The sequence below is a fragment of the Rhinatrema bivittatum genome, chromosome 6, assembly GCF_901001135.1.
Source record: "Rhinatrema bivittatum chromosome 6, aRhiBiv1.1, whole genome shotgun sequence".
NCBI lineage: Eukaryota > Metazoa > Chordata > Amphibia > Gymnophiona > Rhinatrematidae > Rhinatrema > Rhinatrema bivittatum.
In genome coordinates, this window is record NC_042620.1 from 31,644,361 (window position 1) to 31,669,175 (window position 24,815).

General features: G+C 45.1%; 1 protein-coding gene across 1 annotated transcript in view; it reads right to left on the bottom strand.

Moving 5' to 3' along the window:
- Positions 1-24,815, bottom strand: part of SEMA5B (semaphorin 5B) — a 750,498-nt gene that overhangs the window by 315,451 nt on the left and 410,232 nt on the right.

Below are 24,815 nucleotides of genomic sequence, written 5' to 3' on the forward strand. Positions count from 1 at the left end.
GTTTATTTTATTTTATTTTTTTTAAATGTAGTGTAGTAGTTGATGCCCACAGGGAAGAGAATTCATGATGAATAGATGGCTGAGGACTCCCTTATAAAAAGGAGTTCTCCTGTCACCAGTCTCTGACTGATTCAGCTACCATGGAAAACAGATGCAGATCTAACCCAACCATAAATGTACGGCTCCTAGCTAAGGTCAACTCTCTTCAATTAAATCAGATTGCAAGCCAGCCAGAAATATTATCATAATGAAAAAAATTTCATAAAAATCATGGGAGGGGGCCAGGACGCAAACTTTCACCACTTTCAGCCTCTTCTTCCCAGTCACAGAATGAGTGACTGGGAAGAAGAGGAAATGAAGAAAAGTGGATCTATATACAGACAACAACCAACAAGGACTGAATTACATACAGATCGATACTGTAACGTGCGGTTGAAGATTTCCCGTCTGTAACGTGCTGTGAGCGCACAATTCCGACGCGTAAGGCGATCCAGCGATACAGTCTCCAGTTTCACGCGTCCTTAGCGCTTCTCAAAACAGACGCATAACCCTTTCCGTACCCAGCATGTATATGATATGTAAATGAACGAATTAGCTGTTTAATGAAGGAATTAGCTATTCCCCTCCGATACTGTGACGCGCGCTCAGATTATCTCCTTTGTAACCCGCTATTTTGCCGCGTCCTTAACCTGTTAGTTTACCGCCTACCCTCTACTTGGTGTTAGTGTGGTGTTCGAAAATTAAAACGGGAATAAAGTGTAAAAAATGGGGGTAAAACCAAAGGGAGTAAAGTGTAAAAAACCATGGACGACCTCCATATTAACATTGCAGTGTAAGTTGTTTATATATATATGTATAAATACCTGTCACTTTCCTGTCACTTTCCGAATCCCCCAGGCGTGCGGTCATCGAGGCGGCGGCGGCGGGAGCCGGCGGGCGGATGGGTGCCCGTTCATCCAGGCGGCGGCGGCGGTGGGAGCCAGCGGGCGGGTGGGCGCGCGTTGGATCCAGGCGGCGGCGGGAGCCGGCGGGCGGGTGGGCACCCGTTCATCCAGGCGGTGGCGGCGGGAGCCGGTGGGTGGGCGCGCATTCGATCCAGGCGGCGGTGGGAGCCGACGGGCGGGTGGGCGCGTGTTCGATGCAGGCCGCGGCCGCCGGCTCCCTCTGCCTGGATGAATGCACGCCCACCCGCCCGCTCCGGCTGCGGCCTGGATCGAACGCGCGCCCACCCACCCGCCGGCTCCCGCCGCCGCCTGGATTGAACGCGCGCCCACCCGCCGGCCGGCTCCCGCCGCCGCCTGGATGAACGGGCGCCCATCTGCCCGCCGGCTCCTGCCGCCGCCTCGATGACCGCACGCCTGGGGGATTCGGAAAGTGACAGGAAAGTGACAGGTATTTATACATATATATAAACAACTTACGCTGCAATGTTAATATGGAGGTCGTCCATGGTTTTTTACACTTTACTCCCTTTGGTTTTACCCCCATTTTTTACACTTTATTCCCGTTTTAATTTTCGCCCTGCGCCTTGCTTCGGGAGGGGGGGAACCATCCTCTTCCTGGTGCCTGTCATTTCAAATGTCATTTGAAATGACATTTGAAATGACAGGTACCAGCGCACCCAGGATACTGTATAGGCGCTGTATTAGCGCCTATACAGTAAAACGGGTTGCGCGGGCCTAACGCTTGCCTAACACTTCGCAGACGCGGCATGCATTTTGAAGAGAGTATCGAGCGGTAGGTGAAGAGAACTGTGCGTGCGGGGAACGAGGGTGCGCCTGGCACTGCCGCACTCTTTCTAACGCGGCATAACTGTATCGACCTGTTAGTCTGGGTAAACAAATAAGCATGGGTGTAGCTTGCTTATTGTGACGGTTACTACCCTTAACTAATCAAGCTTGATATTTCACTTAGATGCAGTTCCAACACTGCTCTCTACATTAATGGTGGGGGTGGAAGGGAAATAGAACCAAAAGGTTACTAAGAGCCAAGAGAAACAGATAAGTATGAGAAAAAAAAAGTGTGAAAGCTTGCTGGGCAGACTGGATGGGCCGTTTGGTCTTCTTCTGCCGTCTTTTCTATGTTTCTATGTTTTTCCAGTGTCAGCAGAGGCGGTGTCATTTCCTTTCTTTTTACTGATGCCCCCATGCCTACCTCCAATAAAAGGGCTTTTCCACAGCCTGGGAGACTGGAAAAATGCTACGGGTGCCTCCGATGTCAGCATAAAAGTCCAACTTAGCCTACGGTATGTTGTATGTAGCAACTAATGGATGCACTTAGTAGTGTACCGTGTACAGTCCTGTGTACACTGATGAGTATTTTATAAGCTGCATATATTTCTTTGCAGACATATGTACTTATCTGTGCTATGTTTGGATATTATTCTTGTAGAAGGGGGTTAGATTTTCCCCACAGACTTTTAGTAGGAAAATTCCAGCATTGGGAGATTCCCAGGAAGCGCTGGTCGACTGGGAGTGACAGGTGGGTCCATCCTTTAAAAGATGGATCGGTAATGCAGGAGTCTAAATAGCGACTCAATGAGTCACTAGGGCAGGGATGGCCAACACTGGACCTTGAGGGCCACAAGCGGACCAGGTTTTCAGGATATCCACAATGAACATGCATGAGATAGATCCGCATACAATAGAGGCAGTGCATGCAAACCTCTCTCATGCACATTCATTGTGGATATCTTGAACACCTCACACCCAGTGGTTGGTGAAGTACCTCTGCCGTTGGCAGCTGAGTATCCTGTGAGATTTCTGGGAGGAAGTTGTAATCCACTCTCCCTGCCCATGTAGAGAGGGGTGAGGAACAGAAAGTTTCTGAGGGATTCCTTGCCCATCCTGGCAGAAACCCGAAATGGGAGAAGGAGAAGACAGCCATCCAGCATCCAGCCTGCGACAGGGAGAAGAAAGGAGAAGAGTGGCACGCACCCGGCGTTTGGTACAACAAGGAGAAGAGCAGAGGAAAGGAACTAAAGACAGGACAGAGGCGGAGCATCGGTTAACATTTACAGGGAACTCTGAATCGGAGGCAGTGTCCGTGTACAGAAAGCTCCGACAATCCCTAAACTCCAGACGGAATAGCTGGTGGGATCCCTGCATTTCAAGAGGCAACACCGGGGACCCCAGTAACTGAGGGGAGGGACCACCCAGTTCCCGGTTCAAGAATTTGTTTCTGAATTACGGATTTATCCAAGAAAGTGTATGTTTTGTGCCAGATCCCTTTTATTATGCTAGTGCTTCAGTACCTCTGATTCTTTTAGTGCACTTGATGCTTGACACACTTAATGCCTCGGGCTCTGGACGATAACCTCCCCCACCCCAATGAAGAATCCACTAGTCGGGGCTTGAAGAGAGAGTGAACTGTGTCTGTGAATGTACCTTAGTCCTGGTATTGAGTGTGACTGGCCCTGTCACTCCTTAGTTCAGGGTTACATATGTTGACTGGAAGTTATGGGGCTAAAGTTAACCAGATAACTTGTCTTGTATATTCAGTGGGATAAATGGCACGCTAAATATACCTGCCTAAATTTATCCAGCTACATGTAGCCAGATAACTTAAAAATACCTAAATCGGCTATGTCCTTGTGTGGCCGGCTAACTTCCTGCTTAACTTGATATTTTTAACACACTACCAGTTAAATAAAGTTTAAAAAAAAAAAAAAAGAAAAGAACCTATGGCACGATTTTCTGGTTTCCTCACAAACCTGTACGTGCACCTCCCCCTCACCCCCTTCCCCGGATCTTGCATTATTTTAAATGGGGCTGCCAGGCCCTTTCACCCTCCACCTCCCTGCAGTCTCAATATTCAGGGCCGCACCCTCCACCATCCCTCCGAGCCCTAAAAATCCCTGCTGGGGGCGGGCTATGAACTTACCCACTCCCAGCGAGTTCATCACAGCGTCTGTCATAAACTGCGCTGGAAGCGTAAACGACGCACAGCCTACACACAGTCCGGAAGCTTAAACTGTGTGCAGTTTACGCTTCCAACGCAGTTTATGACAGAAGCTGCGCTGGAACTCGTCGGGAGTGAGTGGGTTAATGTCCGGCTCCCGCCAGTGATTTTTTAGTGTTCAGGGGGAATGGGGGAGAGTCCGGGGCAGGGTGGGGTGTGTACGTGGAGGAGGGGGGGGAGGGGGGGGGAATGGAAGGGCCCGGCAGTCACGTTTAAAATAATGCAAGGTCCAGGGAGGGGAAGGGGGCCCAGCCATGCACCTCAGAACACTTCCTGTACATTTAGAGGGGGATTAGGGGGTGGGGGATACATGGCCCAACAGGGCTTCCATACAAGTTCGTAGGGAAAAGTAGAAAATTGGGCTGCAGACTCTTTACTTCATTTTTCTTTTTCTCTTAACGCACGACTTAACCGGATATCTTAAGCAGGAAGTTAACCGGTCACACAAGGCTGGATAACTTAGCTGGTTATAATTAAAAATCAGCTAAGTTAAGTCAGACAGCTAACCGAACTCCTCCCCAAAACACCCATGGAATGTCTCTTTTATATCCGGCTAGACTTTAGCTGGATAATGATTATCCACATAAAGTCTAGCCGGAAAAGGGACTGATACTACAAAAACTTGCCATTCAGAGGATAGCTTTTGATTATCACTCCAAATGGCTTTTATTGGCCTGATGATTTCTTTCCAATGGATTTTATGTATGAGTCTTCTGCACTGTTTTTTATTTATTGTTACTGGTTTATTTTGTACATCAGCTTGGACAGTCGTTTCAGATTGGGAAAGCAGTTAACAAGAAATTTTAAATAAAATGTAAATAAGTAAAGACTATTTTCTGTTTGGAACACAGCCCCTTAAGGACTGAATTTTCAAAAGCAGATATGCACATAGACTGTTCAAATACCAACATATCTTTTACTCAATTGTTAAAAGTATTGCCATCTGAACTTTGTAAACCGTTATGATGGCTTTACCGACTGACGATATATAAAACTCAGCAAATAAATAAATAAATAAATATAATGTCGTTTCACTCGCATATCTAGGCCTTTGAAAATTAGCCCCAGGAGACGCACATGTAAGACTATGCACATAAGCAATTTCAGGCATGCTTTTACGCATACTTGAAGGAAGCGTTTCCAACTGGCTCCAGATTTTCAGAACAGGTTGGCCCAGTCCGGGTTTTACCCCGTTACATGCAGGGATTTGAGCTCTGACTTCTCTATTGCAATGCGGTAGAAAAGCAAGACTACAAGTCCCTGCATGCAATGGGGTAAAACCAGGACTGGATCAACCTGTCCTGAAAATCGGGAGGCTTCTGGGAGGAGAAAACTTCTGATATTTTGTCCTTTTCTTCTATACATAGCGGCAGTCTCTTCCTGGCCCACTCTATTAGATTTTTCCTCAGGAACTACGCCAGTCTGATGAATTAGCCTACTCCGCACTCCCATGCTAAACTATTATTAATTACTGCCCCTGATTAACTTTTTTCTTTATTTGATGCAAAATTAGAAAACAATAAGCAAACTATTTTCATAGCAGGGACGATGCCTCTGGAAATTATGGAAATAAACTCTTAAAAAGGATTTTCATTTTTTCTTCATCCACAGGGAAATTAAAACGAAGAGGGGGCCCACCAGAGCTAACAGAAAATAATCCCTCTCCTCCAACGCAGTGCTACAACCTACATGTTATTTGACATTTTCTGTCTGCCATCTCTAGACGTCCGGGGTCAGATGAACAACTGTTGGAGGCTCATGGGACCTAAACGAATAAGCTCCAAGTGTGATCTGTTTAATCCCTTCAACCAGGATCTGAATCTGAAAAATGCAGTAGGGTCGATAGACTGAACGTGCAACAGGGCTGCTTTTCCACTACTTCCTTGTCTCTCACAGGTCAGGTCAAATCACAGCACAGAAGTCCAACCTGTTTGCTAGCCGGCCACCTACCGTTTACCTCTTGCCGGAATGGTAAAATCTGCTTGCTCCTCTGTTTCTTAACAAGTATGACCTTCCAACAGGCTCATGATGGAGGCAGAAGGTGTTTTATTCAATACATATAAGCTACAGCACCACGAGACAAATTGAGCATTCCTAACAAGAAACCACTTAGCAAGATGTATAGTAGAAGCAGCAATATCCTCTGAGGGTCTTATAAATATTTACCATGCATTCTGTACACACCCGCCCCTCCCTCTATTCTTCTGACTTGATATGCCGCCTGCTTATATCTCTGTTTCTAACACTAGATAAGCCCTGCCTTTCAACTGAAGGAGCTATTGTTATGAGGAAGCTGGATCTTTAAACCTTGATGAGGTGGATATTCAAAAGCCATTTAGATGGATAATTGAAAAGTTGTCCGCCTAAATGGCTAACCAAGAATATTCAAATGCCATATGCGCCTAATTTCCAGGCGTGCCTAGAATTTAGGCGCATAAGTCGGAAGTGTGCTGGCGGCGGGCCAGAGTTAACCACATAGGTTATGCGGCTAACTCCGATATTTGGAGTTAGCAGCTTAACCAATGCGGCGAACTCTGGTCGGCTCATAGGGCTGTCCTAAAGTTTAGCCGATTTGACATAACCGGTTAACTTTAAGATAGCTATTCTCAGCAACTGCTATTTCAAACTGCAAACCCTTAAAAATCTCAAACCTCTTCTATACTTTTCTGACTTCCGTACAGTACTCCAGTCCATTATTTTTTCCAAATTAGACTACTGCAACGCCCTCCTCCTTGGCCTCCCTGCTACCCACATCAAACCATTGCAACTCCTCCAAAATGCCACTGCACGCATCCTCACAAACTCCAATAAAAAGGACCACATTACTCCCACCCTGATTGATCTTCACTGGCTACCGATGCAATCACGCATCCTCTACAAAACTCTTACCCTCATTCACAAAAGCATTGCCAATGAACATTACCACTGGATAAATCCCCCGTTCCTTCCTCGAACCTCCACCAAACCAACACGCTCCTCCCTCCAAGGAACCCTCTGCACCCCCTCTATAAAATCCACTAGACTCATCTCTACAACAAACAGAGCCTTCACACTTGCTGGCCCCACACTTTGGAACTCCATGCCCCCTGACCTACGCACTGAAACTTCCACACCCAAATTAAAAAAAAAACTTAAAACGTGGCTCTTCCTTCGAGCCTACCTCTCTTTATCCACCCACGCTAACCCTACTCCTTCTGTGACCTACTGATAAAAAGCACCCCAGAAACCTTACAACCTCCCCAAATGTCTAATTTTCGTAGATAATCTACTCCTAATGACAACTCCTTTAATCCTAAGCAGTACCCCCTTTAGGCCCTACATTTTCTCCTGCTTTCCCCCGATAAAACTCTGCATTTTTAACAAATGTACCTTCTGCACCTTTGTACATAGCCTCCCCCTTTTCACATAGTTGTACCCTCCTCCCCTAACTTATGTTTACTCCCAGTTGAATGCACTAACCTAAGTTCTCAGGTTCCTTGTTATACTCCTTTTGTTTTTTGTTCTTTGTAAAGGCCATGCCTAATTTATATTCATTGCTCTAAGTTATCTGTAAACCGATACGATGTGCAAACGGTTGTCGGTATATAAAATCTTTAAATAAATAAATAGCTGGGGATATGGCCGCACCACTGAATATCCCCGTTAAGTTAGCCGGATAGCTATATCTGGCTAACTTAACTAGCCGCGCCACGGCTGAATAGCGACCTCGTTATCTTTTCTGAAATTTCTAGCAAAGCATCTCTACCACACTTCATGACGACTTCTGAGGTCAGAGAAAAATAACAATATTTCTTGAAGAGCACACTTGCTGGAACCCAGGCTGCTTCCAAGGAGTTAATGTAAATCGCATTATTCCAAATAATTTTGGACACCACCAAGCTCGTCCTGTCATCCACCCGCCCATCCGGAAAAGCGACACAACCGAAAGCAGAGGACGACGGTGATATAAAGAGGGGCAGACGTACAAAGCCTGCGGGTACTCCTTACCCACTGCATCAGTTTTCAAAGGGAAAAAAACTTCCTTTGAAAACCGGGACGGGAAATGGTACCTGCTTTTTGTGAGAGTATTCTTTTCCAGCGAAGTAGCACACGCGTACATGTTTGTGCATAGCTGCGTGCATGCACGGGTAAGTGCTAACCTCTCCCTGGCTCCGCACTCGCCCCCACCCCCGGGACCACCTCTGCTCTCTCTATGCATAGAGAGGATGGGCAATCTTCGAAGACCCCATTTCCACCTGTAAAATGCTTTTACCCGTAGGGGAATTTAGAAAAGCCCATTTCCACGGGAAAAGCAATGCTTTGCGACCAGAAGGGGCTACGAAAATGACCCTCGTGCTGGATCGACTCAGAAGCTGAAAGGACCGAGGCAGCGTGCAGAGGCTGCGCTTATGCACTCGATATGCACGTCGCTGGCTGCAGAAACTGGAGTTGTAACTATAAAACAGTGATAAAATGATCCAATTAATTCAAGGCTAAACCATAAACCCACTAAAGGAAGAACTGCCGCAGGATACAGCTGAGCCCTACCTTGGCCTGGCTGTTGGTTTTATCACGTAGCAGCCTCCTATCAGGGGCTCTCGTAGGGCAAGTTTCATACTTCTATGATCTGGTCTCAGATTTTTATAATCGGTAGCCCCTGCTCCTCCTGGCATGCAGGGGCTTCATGGGGGAGGTCATGGGCCACAGCACTAGCCATGCTCCTGGGTTCTTCCTGCATGGGTGGGGGGAGGAGAAAAGTCAGCCTTTCAGGACCCTGAAGAGTTATTTCTCACTTGGACCTCTGTGGCCAACAGTAAGAAACAAAACACATTCCGCACTGTAACTGGTAACCTGCGTGCAGGAAACAAAATCCCTAGCTGCCGATACACTAAGGCTTGGTGCACCAATTAGTACGGAAAATCACGTCTGTTAGCACAAAAGCTCGGTCTCAGCAATACAGAATACTGCACTCCCAGCAGGTAGGCACTATGGGTCAGGCACATATTCCCTAGGCACTTTCCCTGGCACCTGGATGCAGCTCTTTCTCCCTCTCTTCCCATATTCAGATGAAGAAAGCCTCTGGCTGGTTTCTTTTTCTTCAGTCAGCAATTCTGAGGATCTTCTTTCCATCGTTAGGCAGTTTTCCCCTCTAACTCCCACAAAGGCAGATCCAGACATGGAGCTTCAGGAAACTTAGAAATCCTCAGCAAAAATCTCAAGAACCACTCTTGGACCCCCTCAAGGCAAGAGCTCCCTGATCCTGAAGGTTTGGGCACCCCCAACCTCTGGTCCCAGCAACCTTCAGACAGACCGCGCTACGGGGACCTCCTCATGAGAAAGGGACCCCCGAAGAACCCTGTATCACAAGGGGACAGGAGTTTTGTTAAATTCATAACACCTCCCACTGGGGAGGGTCAGACCTTTTCTACCTCTCCTACTCTACTCCAACATCACCTGGGCTCATGCAGGGTGTGTAGCGTAACAATACCACGTTGATCCTTAATGCCCGCTAGAAACCTCCACCAGTATCCAGTTTTAAACTCAAGACATTACTGAAGAAAACAAGACATGTGTGAGTGACAGAGAACACTTCACTCCCGAGTGACATGCTTGTATTCTGCATGCTCGGAAAAGTCACACGTTCAATAGCCAGGTCAGTGCTGTTGGTCTCTTTCTCCAATGTACCATGTAAACAAAGAGCTATTACAGCCGAGTCTGATATGCCTTCTGCTGAAGCTGAAAAGAGATCTAATGGCCAGGTTCCAAAAAAATGGAGCTTGTTTCACTCTTATACATGGCCCCTTACTTCACAGCCTCTCGCTTCACTGCTTCTTTTTTTTCTGCATGCCTTAAGAAAGTCAACATATTATCAAGATCCAGAAAACCATATATAGTTTTAAAAGACTGAAGTTGAATACAATTTAAACACTGCAATTGCAGTCCCATACCTTCATTTCCTCTTATACTAGGTGGACACACCAGCTCCACATAGCAAAACATCAATCTCAGAGCAAGTGCATAGATCATTCAGGCACTATATAAGTGGCCCTTACTCCTCCACCCTGTAGAATAGCACTTCAGCCACTCAGGATGCTCACTTTCTGATTTATCTGCAGTAGTAGTGAAAGGCAACTTTAAAAACACATATTAAAAGAGGGACACGAAAACTAGAATATTACTTTCTAAGGTCCTTGGGTTTGTCCACTTAGAGGTCCATATAACTCAGAAGTTATCCAGTTAAATGAAGACTTGGGCATTTATGTGGCTAAATTCTAGCCAGCTAACACCTAGAGGCATTAAAGGGGTCCCACTATTGTGGGGGGCTATGTCTGGCCTGGCCAAAGAGCCGTCCTAAAGTTAGCCAGCTATATTCAATACTGCGGCTGCACTGATGAATATACCTCTAAAACTGGCTGGGTAAGTTTATCTGGCTAACTTTGTTATTTAGATAATGAATGAATAAGGACCCCCTGGAGTACTACTGCTACTAATCATTTGTAAAGTGCTCCTGTAGATACAAATAACAGGCATTTCCTTTTCCGTCTAGCTTAAAGACTAGTGTTGTGTTTTGGACATTGAAGGTGGGCCCTTGGTTGCTGCAAGAGATGGCACCTCCCACAGGGCAGAGCCCTGCAGGGACTTGCAGTGATAGGCTAGCTCCGAGCAGAGATGGACACAGAGAAAAATAGTTTTTATTATACTGCAATGTAGATGGTGACCCGAGGAACGGGTAGAGTTCCCAGCCAGAAGAGGAGATGTCTGATGGTAATGTTCCGTTCTGAGGGTTGCAAGATGGAAAAGGTAACTCCAGTCTCACCAGGTCCCGAGAGGGAGATGGGTCCGGTAGTGGTCCGCAAAGCGGGGTAGGCTGAGGATCTTAGGCGTCCTTGAAGGTGGTAGACAATCCCGGAGGGTAGTCAGGAGCGAGGCAAGGCCCCCAAGGAGCGGGTACCTTACGTGTCTTAGCTGGTAGCAATAACTCCGGAGGGTGTAGAGGAGCGAGACAAGGACCCCGAGGAGCAGGTACCTAAGTCGTCCTGGAGCGAGAGGACATAGAGCGGAGGCATCTGGTAGCGAGGAGGGATCAGCATGGAGGATTCCTTACTAACGCGTATCTGTATTCGTGAACCGAGATTAAATACCAGAGCTTGTGACGTCATGCGGTGGGAACGCCCCCGAGGTTCCCGCCATGACGCACGTAAAGGATGGGGCTGCGCACGCGTGCTTGCCCTAGGTGACTCCGGGAGAAAGATGGTGAATGCAATCGCCCATGCTGGACTGAGAACGCTGAAGGGGTCGGCGTGGAGAAGCAGAGGCAGCCATCTTCCCAAACTGAGCTGAATCAGGTAGAAAAAAGGTGAGCAATAGAGGGCGCAGCCGTCTGTGACCGACGGGCGCAACAAACTAGTCATGGCAAACATACATGACAAACAAGAGTCTAAAGGAAATGTATTTATTATAGAGAAGTGGTTAATATTTAAAAACAGCCTCCAAATGATGAGTTTTTAGATTGGCTTTGAATATGGCCAGAGAGGGAGCATGGACTCAGGACATCTGTTCCAGGCATACGGCACAGCAAGGCGGAAAGCTTGGAAATGATAGTGGTGGAGAAGGGTAGAGATAAGAGTGACCTGCCTGATAAACAGAGTCCACGAGGAAAGGTGTAGGAAGAGAGGAGAGAAGACAGGGAATAAGGATCTATCAGAATGAATGCATTTGTAGGTGACAAAGATGCTTGAACTGTATGTTGAAGTGGATAGGGAGTCAACTTGAGAAGAGGGGTTACTTGGCCACAGTGACACTGAAAGAGGATAAATCACACAGCCAAATTTCAGATTACAGCAGAGAAAGATGGTTCTGTGGGACACCTGCAAAGAGCAAGTTATAGAAGTCTAGACAGGAAGTAATAAGAGAGTGGATGTCTGTTTTGGTAGCAGGGCTGGTACTTCCATTAGGCAAACTAGGCAGTTGCACAAGGCACCAAAATGTTGGGGGTGGCAAAATCCAGCTATAAGCACAAGGTCTAGAGGGGGGGTTGTGTCAAAGCCAATACCAAAGAATGGAGCCACTGCCACCGTAAGAGGGAACAATGTGCTCAAACCGCCGGCAATGGGTAAATTGGGGGAGGGAAGTGCATGTCTGAAGGTTCACCTAGGGTGACAAATAACGCTTGCACCAGCCCAGTTTGGCAGCATGCTCAGAAATGAATGGATGGATTTTAGCAATGTTATAGCAATATCATTTTGATTACCCCAGTTACAAGCAGAGGGGACTGGGAGAATCAGAGTGCCATCCACAGAGACAGAGAAAGAGAGAAGAGGAGAAGCAAGTTTGGGGGTGAGTGGGAGAGACACGAGAAGTTCCGTCTTGGCCATGTTAAATTTAAGGTGGCAGCAGGACATCCAGGTGGCAATGTCAGACTGACATTTGGGACTGGATTCATGGTGAAATTTCTGGTATAGAGAGGTAGATCTGGGAGGCATCAGCATAAATGTGGTACTGTACGCCATGGGAGGACATCAGAGCAGTAAGGGAAAAAGTATGGCGAGAAAAGAGAAGAGAGCCCAGGACAGAGCCTTGAGGCACACAGACCAATAGCGCTATAGAGATGGCGGAAGACCAACCAAAGGATACAGTACAATAAAAGAGGTAAGAAGAACACCAAGATAGACCAGAGTCCAGATACACAATAGAGCATAGTGTGGCAAGGAGCAGATGGTAATCAACTGGGTCAAAAGCAGCGGATAAATTAAGAAGGATGAGGACTGAGTGAAGGCCTTTGGCCTTGGCCATGATGAGGTCACAGACTAGAGCACATCTTGAACGGCTTGAGATGAAAGAAAGTCATGAGAACAGAGGTGAACAATGCATTCGAGCAGTTTGAATGTGAAGTGTCTGTGGCTTGCTTAAGAAAAGATTTAATTTATTGATATAATTATTTTACCTTAAAATGAATATGCTGTAAAGGGTCTGGGGGATGCTGCAAGTTGCATAACATGAGTCTTCCATTATTTGCCTTGGGCAAAGGAAGAGCCTGTGAAGGCCAAGATGAGGGATACCAAAGTGGCAAATGAGGAGGAGACAAAGCAACAGAATTTCAGAAAGTCTGGCTTATGATTCAATACTTCAGCCAAATCCCAGTGTGTAGGTGTGAAGATGCATAGTGTGTGTTGTCCTTAGCTGGTGTCTGTGTGAGATGGAATAAGTGTGCTAGAGTCATACATTGGACCATATTCAAAAGTAGTTAACCAGCTGAGAAGTTAGCCAGCTAGATGAATATTAGGGCACATATCCAGCTAAACTGTAGCTGGCTGTTAAGTTAGGGGGTTTGAATTTAGCCGGATAAGTTAGGGACATTCTGGGTGTGTCTGGCTAAGTTAACCACCTAACTTCGATATTCAGAGTTAGCCAGATGACTTAGCTGGCTGTGTCTGGTCAGGCCAAAGAGCTGTCCTAACGTTAGCCAACTATAGCTAGCCAATTTATTATAAGATAGCTGCACTATTGAATATGTCTCCAAAGTTAGCCGGATAAGTTTATCTGGCTATCTTTGCTATCCAGACTGGGTCTGAATATGGACCTTGCAGTTTATAATTGGGCTGATACAGTAAAAACCGCGGGAGAGCCGGCGCTCCAAGGCGAGTGCCCTCTCTCCAGACGCGCGCCCAGGCCACTTTCCTGGGCGCGTGATCAAGTATTTAAATGAGGGCCTGTGGTAAAAGGACGTGCTAGGGACACTAGCGTGTCCCTAGCACCTCCTTTTTGACAGAAGCAGCGGCTGTCAGTGGGTTTGACAGCCGATGCTCAATTTTACTGGCGTCGGTTCTCGAACCCGCTGACAGCTACGGGTTCGGAAAATGGACACCGGCTAAATTGAGGGTCCGTCTTCCAACCCACAGGCAGATTTAAAAAAAATTTTTTTTAATATTTTTTAAATTTTGGGGCCTCCGACTTAATATCGCTATGATATTAAGTCGGAGGGTGTACAGAAAAGCAGTTTTTTCTGCTTTTCTGTACACTTTCCCTGTGCCAGCCGAAATTAACTTCTGCCTTTGGGCAGGCGTTAATTTCTGAAAGTAAAATGTGCGGCTTCGCTGCACATTTTACTTTCTGTATTGCGTGGGAATAATTAATAGGCCCATCAAGATGCATTTGCATGTTGTGGGCGCTATTAGTTTCGGGGGGGTTGGCCGCGCATTTTCGATGCGCTATTACCCCTTACTGTATAAGGGGTAAAAATAGCACGTCAAAAATGCGCGGCCAAACCGGGGCTAAAGGTGCGCTCGGCCGAGCGCACCATACTGAATCGGCCCGAATGTGTTTTCTATGTTGCTGTGCATTGCAGATCATGGAGTGCTGAAAGCTAAGGATACCTGTATTATGTAAAGCAAAGGAGAATCCCTTTTCCTGCTCTCCTACTGCTTTTGTGCTATACTACTCTCCTCGTCGCAGCTCTAGTCTGCCGAGGCACCCTGTACTAGGAGGAGTGGAGTGGAGACTGAAGCTTCAAGATAGTAAAAAGGAGGAAAGTGTTTATGAAGAGATTGTTCCTCTCTGATATGAAGTGCAGCTGATGAGGCAATAAGGACAACACAAAATGTAGAAATGAAATGAGTATTTAGGACTCTTTAATATGTATCTGCACACGTGAACCTTCCTAGTTGCTGCATCACATTGCTTTTATCTTCCTTTTATGCCCAGCAACATTTTCCCCCCATCAGCACCTATATTATTTTCCTGTTTCCCCGCTGCCTCCTATAGAGTTGGGCCACATAAATCCTTTTACATCAGGTAGTGTGGCGGCTGAAGTGTGAATAGCATTTTTAGCTTCTCAGCCTTAGTCTGAGTAGGACATCATGACATGTGCAAACTCATAGTAAAATAGCAACGATGGCAAAAAAAAAAGACCAAATGGTCCATCCAGTCTGCCCAGCAAGCTTCCCACAGCAGTAAATGCCGCTCCGTGCAGGTTACTCCATGTTTATGTTTAAGAGTAGTAAACGCCATTCCGGGCAGGTCACCCGCAGGCCCACTACCTCCACGCTTTTTTTCATTCTTTCCCATCCTCTAGCCTTTAGTGATCTACTGTGTTTATCCCATGCCCCTTTGAAATCCTCTAGCGTTTCTCCTGGTCAGCCCCAGATACTGGCGATGTCAGGAGGGAAACTCCACATATTCAAAAAAGAGTAATGGGAGTCATAAATACTTTCTAATGCTGCAAGCTGATAATGCACTAGAAGGTTTGGAGGAGACAGATGTAAAGTCATTAAAAAAAAGAGAGGGTTTAAGTCAATTTTCCCAGATACACGAGACCTCCATATGTTGTTTTCTTTTACACTTTAGAAGCAATTATTCTTATTCGCTGATGCAAACAACTTTATGAAGGGGATATTTCTAAGCCTTCAAGTTGGCTGATTTGAGCTTTTAGTCAACATGTAATCATTTGATGTATAAATTTTGCTTTATCAATATCTTAAAAAGTAAAGAATTACTAACATAAGACAGTAATGGATCCCACATTCACACAATCAAAATCAGCCCAATTAACAATTAATCGGACATTAGGAAAGTGATGCTAGTTAGAAATGGCATAGGGCAGGACTCCCCTAACCAGCCAGTCGGGTTTTCAGGCTTTCCACAATGAATAAGCATGAACTAAATTTGCATATACTGAATCTCCATGGTATGCACATTTTATCTCCTGCATATTCATTTGGGCATCCTGAAAACTGGCTGTGGGGTCCCCGGGACCCTGGCCTATGGAATGCCAATGACATTTCCTACATCATTTTGTGTCATTTTAAATTCCACGCCACCAAGTTACAGAAAAGCTCTCCTGGGCTTTCGTTACCCTCGAAACCCCGCAGATCCTTCCCCAACTTGTTTGCAATGACAGGGATTCAAAGAAGGGCGGGAGCAATCCCCAGCTGCTCCTGCCCACTGCTACAGTACTGAAAAGTGGCTCCAGCTGATCCAGAAGAACATGACATACTGGGTCAGACCAAAGCTCCATCAAGCCAAGGATCTTCTTTCCAATAGCGGCCAATCCAGGACTCAAGCACCTGGCAGGATCCCAAAAGTGCAACAGATTCCATGCTGCATATCCCAGGGATTTAAGCAGTGGATTTCCCCAAATCCACTTTAATAATGGTTTCTGGACTTTTCTTCCAGGAACTTGTCTAAACCTTTTTTAAACCGAGATACAGCAACAGCTTTCATTACATCCTCTGGCAATGAATTCCAGAGGTTAATTATGCATTAAGCAAAAAAAAATATTTTCTCCTATTTATCTTAAATGTATCACTAGGAACTTCACTGAATGTCCTCTAGTCTTTGTACTTTTTGAAAAGTAAAATAATCGATTCGCGTTTACCCGTTCCACTCCACTCACTATTTTATAGACCTCTATCATATCCCCCCTCAGCAGTCTCTTCTCCAAGCTGAAGAGTCCTAACCTTCTTTAGCCTTTCTTCATAGGGGAATCGTTCCATCCCCTTTATCATCTTGGTCGCCCTTCTCTGTACCTTTTCTAATTCTGTTACATCTATCTTTCTTGAGATGCGGTGACCAGAACTGCACACTATACAGAGGCATTATGATATTCTCTGTTTTATTCTTCATTCCTTTCCTAAATATTCCTAGCATTCTGCTTGCTTTCTTAGCCACCGCCGCACACTACGCAAAGGATTTCAACTTGTTATCCACAATGACATCTAGATCCTTTTCCTGGGCGGTAACTCCCAAAGTGGAACCTTGCATTGTGTAGCCATAATTTGGGTTGCTCTTCCCTACAAGCATCACCTTGCACTTGTCCACACTAAGACGGTAACTTTCAAACAGGCATGATGGTGCATATATGCATGTGTTTATCGGCGCGCGCCCAGGGACGCAGAGGGTTTTATAACTCTTACGCACGTGCATGTTATAATATAGCTTGGGTGCGCACAAGTGCAGCCAATTTTAAGTTTGAGTGCGCCCAGCTACGTAAAATCGGGCTGTGGCCACGTAAGAGAATTTTACAACCGGCACGCATCCATCCCATAACAAGTTTCAGCGATTCTTCCACCAGTTCATCCAGTGTTGAGCTAGCTCCTCAAGACCCCCGTGGTTTAATAGCCTGCACTCCCCCCACAGTTAACCAAGACTCTTCAAACTCTTCTGTGATGCCTGGAATTGGTTTTATTTAGACTTCCAATTCGTCAACAGCCGAAGTAACGTTACGTGGCACTGGACTTGGATGCGTACCCAGATGTGTAAGTATTTATGCGCACATCTCTTGGCCCTGCCTCGAAATGCCCACACTCCTTTTTAAATCTGAGTGAGATGTGGTAGAAGCACACGCATCTAGGTGGCTTTTAAAATATGGTGGGCGTGAGTAAACCCTACCTGCACATGTATCACCAGATTTTGGCACATGCCAAAATTGTAAATACATTTAATAGGATATAGGGGTCTATATTATGTTTTAGAAATATTGATTCTATGGTGCACTATGTGATTACATTTTTGTATATGTGTTTAATTAAAAATATAATAAAAGATATTGTGAAAATATAGATTTTTATACATATATTATACATGTATTATTCCCTCTGATTAATTAAGTGTTGAGGTTTTTTAAATCCTCATTTAAATGTCATCTGCCATTTGAATGCCCAGCCTCACAGTGCTGCAAGGTCGTCTTACAATTTCTCACAATTCTCTTATGATTTAACAACTCTGAATAGTTTTTTACCATTATCAAATTTAATCACCTTACTCGTTCTTCCTATCTCTAGGTCATTTATGAATATGTTAAAAAGCAGCAGTCTTAGTGCAGATCCCTGAAGCACTCCACTATTCAACCTTTCTCCATTAAAAAAAACTGACCATTTAGCCCTACTTTCCGTTTTCTTTTAACCAGTTCTCAATCCACAACAGAAGATTGCCTCCTATCCCATAATTTCTTAATTTCCTTAAGAGTATCTCATGAGGCACTTTATCAAAAGCTTTCTGAAAATCCAGATACACTTTATCAACTGGCTCACCTTTATCCACATTTATTCATGCCTTAAGAACATAAGAAATTGCCATGCTGGGTCAGACCAAGGGTCCATCAAGCCCAGCATCCTGTTTCCAACAGAGGCCAAACCAGGCCACAAGAACCTGGCAATTACCCAAACACTAAGAAGATCCCTTGCTACTGATGCAATTAATAGCAGTGGCTATTCCCTAAGTATAATTGATTAATAGCCATTAATGGACTTCTCCAAGAACTTATCCAAACCTTTTTTGAACCCAGCTACACTAACTGCACTAACCACCTCCTCTGGCAACAAATTCCAGAGCTTTATTGTGCGATCAGTGAAAAAGAATTTTCTCCGATTAGTCTTAAATGTAGCAAATTGGTGAGGCAAGACTTCCCTTGGCTAAATCCATGTTGACTTTGTCCCATTAAATTATGTCTATTTGTATGTACAATAATTTTGTTTTTCAGAATAGTTTCAACCATTTTTCCCGTCACTGACATCAGGCTCATCAGTTTCTAGTTTCCTGGATCACCCCTGGAACTCTTTTTAAAAACCGATGTTACATTAGCCACCCTTCAATCTTCACGTACCGTAGCTGATTTTAATGATAATTTACAGATTACTAATTTCATTTTTTAGTTCTTTCCGCATTCTGCTACTCTTTGGTTTGTCAATTTGCCCTAGTATATAGTCCAGGTTCACTGAGGTTTGTTTCAGTTCCTCTGAATCACAATTTAAATATCACTTCCGATATGGGTATATGACTTACATCTTTCTTCAGTAAAGACCGAAGCAAAGAATTTGTTTAATCTCTCCATTATGGACTTGTCCTCCCTTAGTGCCCCTTTTATCCCCAATCATCTAATGGTCCACCTGACTCCCTTGCAGGTATTTTACTTTGAATGTATCTAAAAAATATTATGAGTTTTTGTTTCCACAGCAAGCTTCTGCTCAAATTCTGTCTTTGCCTTTCTTATCAATGCTTTGCATCTAACTTGCCAGTTCTTATGCTGTTTCCTGCTTTCTTCATTTGGATCCCTTTTCCATTTTTTAAAGGATTTTATTTTGGCTAGAATAGCCTCTCGCACCTCATCTTTTAACCATGCTGGTAGTCTGGCCTTCCTTCCACCTTTTTTAATGCGTAGGATACATCTGATCTGTGCTTCCAAGATGCTATTTTTAAACATCCATGCTTAATGTAAACTCTTGATCTTTGCAGATGCTCTTTTCAGTTTTTTCCTAAACATTTCTCATTTTATCATAATCTCCCTTTTGAAAGTTGAATACTATTGCAGTAAATTTCCTTGGCAGCCTCTTTCCAGTTATCAAATCAAATTTGATCATGTTATGATCACTATTGCCAAGTGGCCCTAACACCATTACCACTTTCACCAAATCATGTGCTTCACTAAGGATTAGCTCTAAAATAGCTCCTCCCTTTGTCAAGTCTTATACCAGCTGCTCTCATTTATTTCATCTAGAAACTTTACCTCCTTAGCATGTCCTGATGTGATATTTATCCAGTCAATACTGGGATAATTGAAATCGCCCATTATTACCGCGTGGCTATTTTTTAATCTTCTCTAATTTCTGTTAGCATTTCACCATCTGTCTGTTCATTTTGGCCAGGTGGACAGTAGTATACCCCCACTACTATTCTATTACTCTTTTCACATGGATTTTCTATCCATAAAGATTCTACAGTGCATTTGGTTTCCTGTTTGACTCTATACCCTCTGTAACATATAGTACACCCCTCCACCAATTTGATCAATCCTATCATTGTGATATAATTTATATCCTGGTATCACATATGTACCATATATAACAGTGGCTTTTCCTCTGTACAGGTTTTGCTATTCTGTTTCCAGCTATAGAATGTGCTTGCATTTTTTTAACCTCCCACTAGCTTGGTACCTCCCACTTAAGGGAGTCCTATAAAATAAGGTTGGCATTGTTGATTTTGAGGAGGAGAGAAAAAAAAAGAAGAGGGAAAAGGAGTTATTGTAGAAATCAGATCTTGTCCCACGAGGCTTGGGGTCTGCTGTTTCTTCAAATAGGATTCAATATCCACCATACAGGAGAATATTTTGATGACTGAGAGAGAGAGTTTTTGGAAGAGTTTTTTTGGACTCTGACTGGTCTCACCTGAAGGATACATCACCCTTCCAGGAGGGACTAAATTCCAGTTATCTGACCCTCTACAATCAGCAGCAGTAGAGACAGATATTTTGGGCAAGAGTCTTGTTTTTCCATTCCATTTTTTGTGGCACATGATTGCAGATGAGCTAGAATTTCAAATTCTTCAAAGGGAGAGTCACCAGGAAACTGATTTAGCTCAAACAAGGAAGGCAAGAAGAAAGGCTACTATGAATAAAGATATTCCTGCTCTTTTAGTTGTCTTACTCATATTTCTTTTCACAATTTCTGCCATCTTGACCTGGATTTTAATTTTTTAAGCTGCAATAAACTGGTTTTATGTTGAACACCATCAAAGGACTCTGCAACTGCATCCTTCCTGCAACTGTCTACTCTTCTACTACAGTGAGTACCCCTCTGAATTGCTTGGAAAAAGGAATCTTTGAGATAGGAATTTTATTGGATTCTCCTCTTACTGCACGGAGGGCCCCAGAGTTAATCTCCTCCCCACCAGTGAACCCCCAGGGCCAGAGGTCTGGTGTTAGGGAAGTGTAAAAGATCGGGATTGAAAGTGTGGCCCTGGGACTATTGCTGTGACCCTCTGATTACATGGCCCCAAACCAAGAGGGAGTCACATATTTATGGTCTATACTTCAAAATGGCACCAACTTCAGCTCAGCCAGTGTCTTTTTTTGGTGGGGCAGGAACAACTGGGGATTATTTCTGCCCATTTTGGGCACCAATTATTGTGCATAAAATGGGGGTGGGGTCTCCGGACAATCTGAAGGCAGGTCCAGACATGGAAGAAAGCCTGGTTGGAGCTTTTTGAAATCAGAAGGCATGGGGTGTGGCTTTGGTGCATGTTGCCAACGGCACGTACTAAAACTGAAAAAAACAAAGTACCCCAATAAAACGAACCCGAAGACGTGAAAACAAAGAAAAATTGTACATACACATATTAGAAATTTACCCATTTAAGAGTCAATACAGGCACAAACTTCAGTAATCTTTACAGCTCCCAGTGTCCCACTGCCCCAGTTGTGCTTCCCTTCTCCCTGCCCCCATGGGCCAATGGGAAGCCTCCTCCATTCTTCCTGCCACCATGGAGGCCAATTGGAAGCCTCCTCCCTTCTACCTGCCAGGGGGAGTAGGAAGAAGGGAGGAAGCCTCTGATTCACTGGTAAGACAGGAAGAAGGGGCATCACATAGTCCAGGGGTGGGGTGGTTTGAGGAGGGCCGAGAGGAGTGACAGTATCAAAGCCTGACCCCGACAAAGCAAGGCCATCACGGGAGCTCATCCCCATGGTGGCGAAGAGGAAACCCAACCCGACCAAGCAAGGCCGCCACAGGAGCTCATCCCCATGGTGGTGAAAAAGAAGGCCTGCTGGAGTAAAGCCACAGTGGAACTGGAGCCCATCCCTGCAGCGAAGGAAGAAGAGGTTTGGCGGTGAGGCCCGGTGCATGCATGTGAGAATAGGACCCTGGGTGTGCTTTTGTGTGTGGGTGTGAATGGGTGCGAGAGCATTTGTGTGTGACTGAGAACTTATATGTAAGAGAGAGCATGTGTGTGATTGAGAGAGAGACTGGTCAGGAAGATGACTGGTGTGGGTGTGAGAGACTGAGACTGGTCATGGGGTCTAATTGAAGGTGTGTGTGTCTATCTGGTTGTGGGCCCCAAGAAGAGGACCATGAGGACAAAGCTTCAGCAGCCACTGCTGCTTCTGGTGAGTGCTTTTGGCCTGCAAGGGAAAGGAGTAGGAGAGTTGCTGGAGAGGGTAAGTAAAGGTGGCTTTTAAGTTTATTTTTCTTGAGTGACTGCCATTTTAATTATTGGGTATTATGTCATGTCTGCTGTTTTTAAATATGTTATTGATATTTGACCATTTTTTAAATAATTTTTGACATTTTAATTGTTGGATGTTATTCTGTTTATCAGCTACTTTGTAACATATATTAGTATAGCTTTACAATTATTTCTGTGTGGGGCTCTATAGCAGCTTGGCTTATTCTGTTTTCCTAATAGGAGGTATATTAGTGTTTAGGGCCTGGTTTAATATTTGTATTTCTTAGATAGGGTTGTTACTGTTTGAGTGTGTGCTATAATGCAGGGGTAACTTTGTGCACATTATTGCAGATCCTGGGACTGTATTAGGTGCAATATTTCTCCAGGTTTGCACTGCATGCAGCATGGCTTTTTTGATTTTTCCATTCCAGTTTCTGTCTCCATATTTATAATTTGTGGTTTTTCTGTACTTGGTGAAGGTCAGTTCTGGGTGTGACCAAGGTGAGGTATTTTACTAGCATGTAACAATTTGTATCAATCTTATTTGTTGTGTTTTCTCAATAGGATATGCATTAGTGGTAAATTATTGCCTTTTCATAAGGAGGGCTATTGTGCCTGGTAGTAAAGGGAGTTTGTTTTGCTTTTACTGAGATGTCATCAGAACCAGAATATATTTTTCGTATGGTCAGTTGTATGGGTAATGCCCTAGTTCTGCTCTGACCCATTGTTGGGGGTCAAGGGGATTCCTGTGGATGCAGAATATATGTTTACATTTTGCCCCATGATGGTCATGTTCAGTGTATCATGCACGTGAGAACCAACTGTCAGGTGTGTCCCGGCTGGAAAAAAGGTTGAGAACCACTGGTCTAGACAACAAATCATTAAATTGATTCACCAGTTTGGGATTGCATGTGTGTAAACAACTCTGCACATACTAAGGCCTCATGATAGATTCAGTAACAAGTAATTTTCGCATAGGTAAAATGTCTAATGGGCAGAACATTTCACATAGTATTCAGAACATCCACTATCCATCTCTACAGGGAGCTGACCCAAGAAAAGAAATTCTCAAGTACTTAAATTGAAAGTTGCATTACTTCACATTCCCTCCACCTAATGCTATTACAGTGCACTAACTCTTCAAAGAATGGGTATTTTCTGTCCCTTTATTCCATGGATTTTAAATGAGACAAGACAATACAAAAGAGGAGGAAAACTTGACTCTGGAAAGGATTATTTACAAAATGCTATCCTGTGACTTTATTTATTTAACAGATTTTTATCCCGCACAATCCTATATTTTCAACAGGTTACAATAAACATTCATAACCAACAAAAGAACAAAACTACAACCAGAAAATCAAGATTAAAATCAACATATTAGATAACAGATAACACTGAAATCAGGTCAAAATAAAAACAGATTAAGTTGCATGAACAAGTAGAGTAGATTTTATGAGTCTTGAGTCATTCTACTATTTTGACAGTCTAGTAAGCAAGACTACAGGTCAATACAGTAAAGTGCGGCTGCGGTTATCCTGCTCCTAACCCGCTTTCTACCCACTTTTCGGCCGCGTTAGCCCTTCCTGCGAATCACAATCCCCTTTAACCTACTCTTACCACGTCCTTAAATCACCAGGTAACCCCTTCCGCCCCCGGCATGTATATTACATGTAAACGATCAAATTAGCTATTCCCTCCCATACAGTAACGCGCGCCCCGACTATCGCTTTTTTACCCTGCTGTTTTGCCGCGTGTTTAACCTGTTAACTTACCGCCTACCCTTACCCCTGCGTTAGAGGCAGGGGTAAGGGTAGGCGGCAAACTTTCCCCCAGCCCCCGCTCACCTGCCCTGGCCGCGTCCATGGGTGCTGGTCTCCGGGGCAGCCCCAGTCCTCTCCCCTCCTCCCGAAGCAACGAAAGCGGAAAAAAGCGAAAAAAAAAAAAAGTTGCAAGAGAGAGAGGACGGGCAATCCTACGCTCAGGATTGCCAGTCCTCTCTCCCCTCCTCCCGAAGCAAGGCGCGAAAAGCAGCCTTGCTTTTCGGGAGGAGGGGAGAGAGGACTGGCAGTGAAAGCAACGAAGCGACTTACTTTTTTTGCAGCCCCCCTCCGGAGACGGACATTGGCAACGAGGATCCGCGGCTCCCCTGCCTCCAGCTGCCCGCGAAGATGGACGCATTGCACGGGCGAAAGCGGCCCCTGTGCGTGCAATTGGCCACTCAAGACGTGACGTCACATCTTGAGCGGCCCAATTACACGCACAGGGGCCACTTTCGCCCGTGCGATGCGTCCATCTTCGCAGGCAACTGGAGGCAGGGGAGCCGCGGTCCCTCGTCGCCGATGTCCGTCTCCGGAGGGGGCTGCAAAAAAAGTAAGTCGCTTCGTTGCTTTTCACTGCCAGTCCTCTCGCCCCTCCTCCCGAAAAGCAAGGCTGCTTTTCGCGCCTTGCTTCGGGAGGAGGGGAGAGAGGACTGGCAATCCCGCGCGTAGGAGAACCGTCCACTTCCTGGTACCTGTCATTTCAAATGTCATTTGAAATGACAGATACCAGCGTGTCCGTGAAGCGTTAGGCCAGCGCACCCAGGATACTGTATAGCGCTCTATACAGTAAAATGGGTTGCGCGGGCCTAACGCTTCACGGACGCTTCTTAGACGCAGCTTGCATTTGCAAGCTATTTACATACAGTATCGAGCGGTAGGTGAGCTGGACTGTGCGTGCGGCAACCACGGGTGCGCCCGGCACTAACGCAGCTCTCCCTACCGCTCCTTACTGTATCGGCCTGTGTATCGGCCTGCTAGTAAGCAAGGCAGACATCAATGTGCATTGCACTGCTGATGTAGAAGGTCACCAAAACACAAACAAGAAAATAGGCAATACTGTTGCTTTAACACCCACTGGCTACACCAAAAAAAAAAGAGCAAGGTAGTTTAAGAAAAATGCAC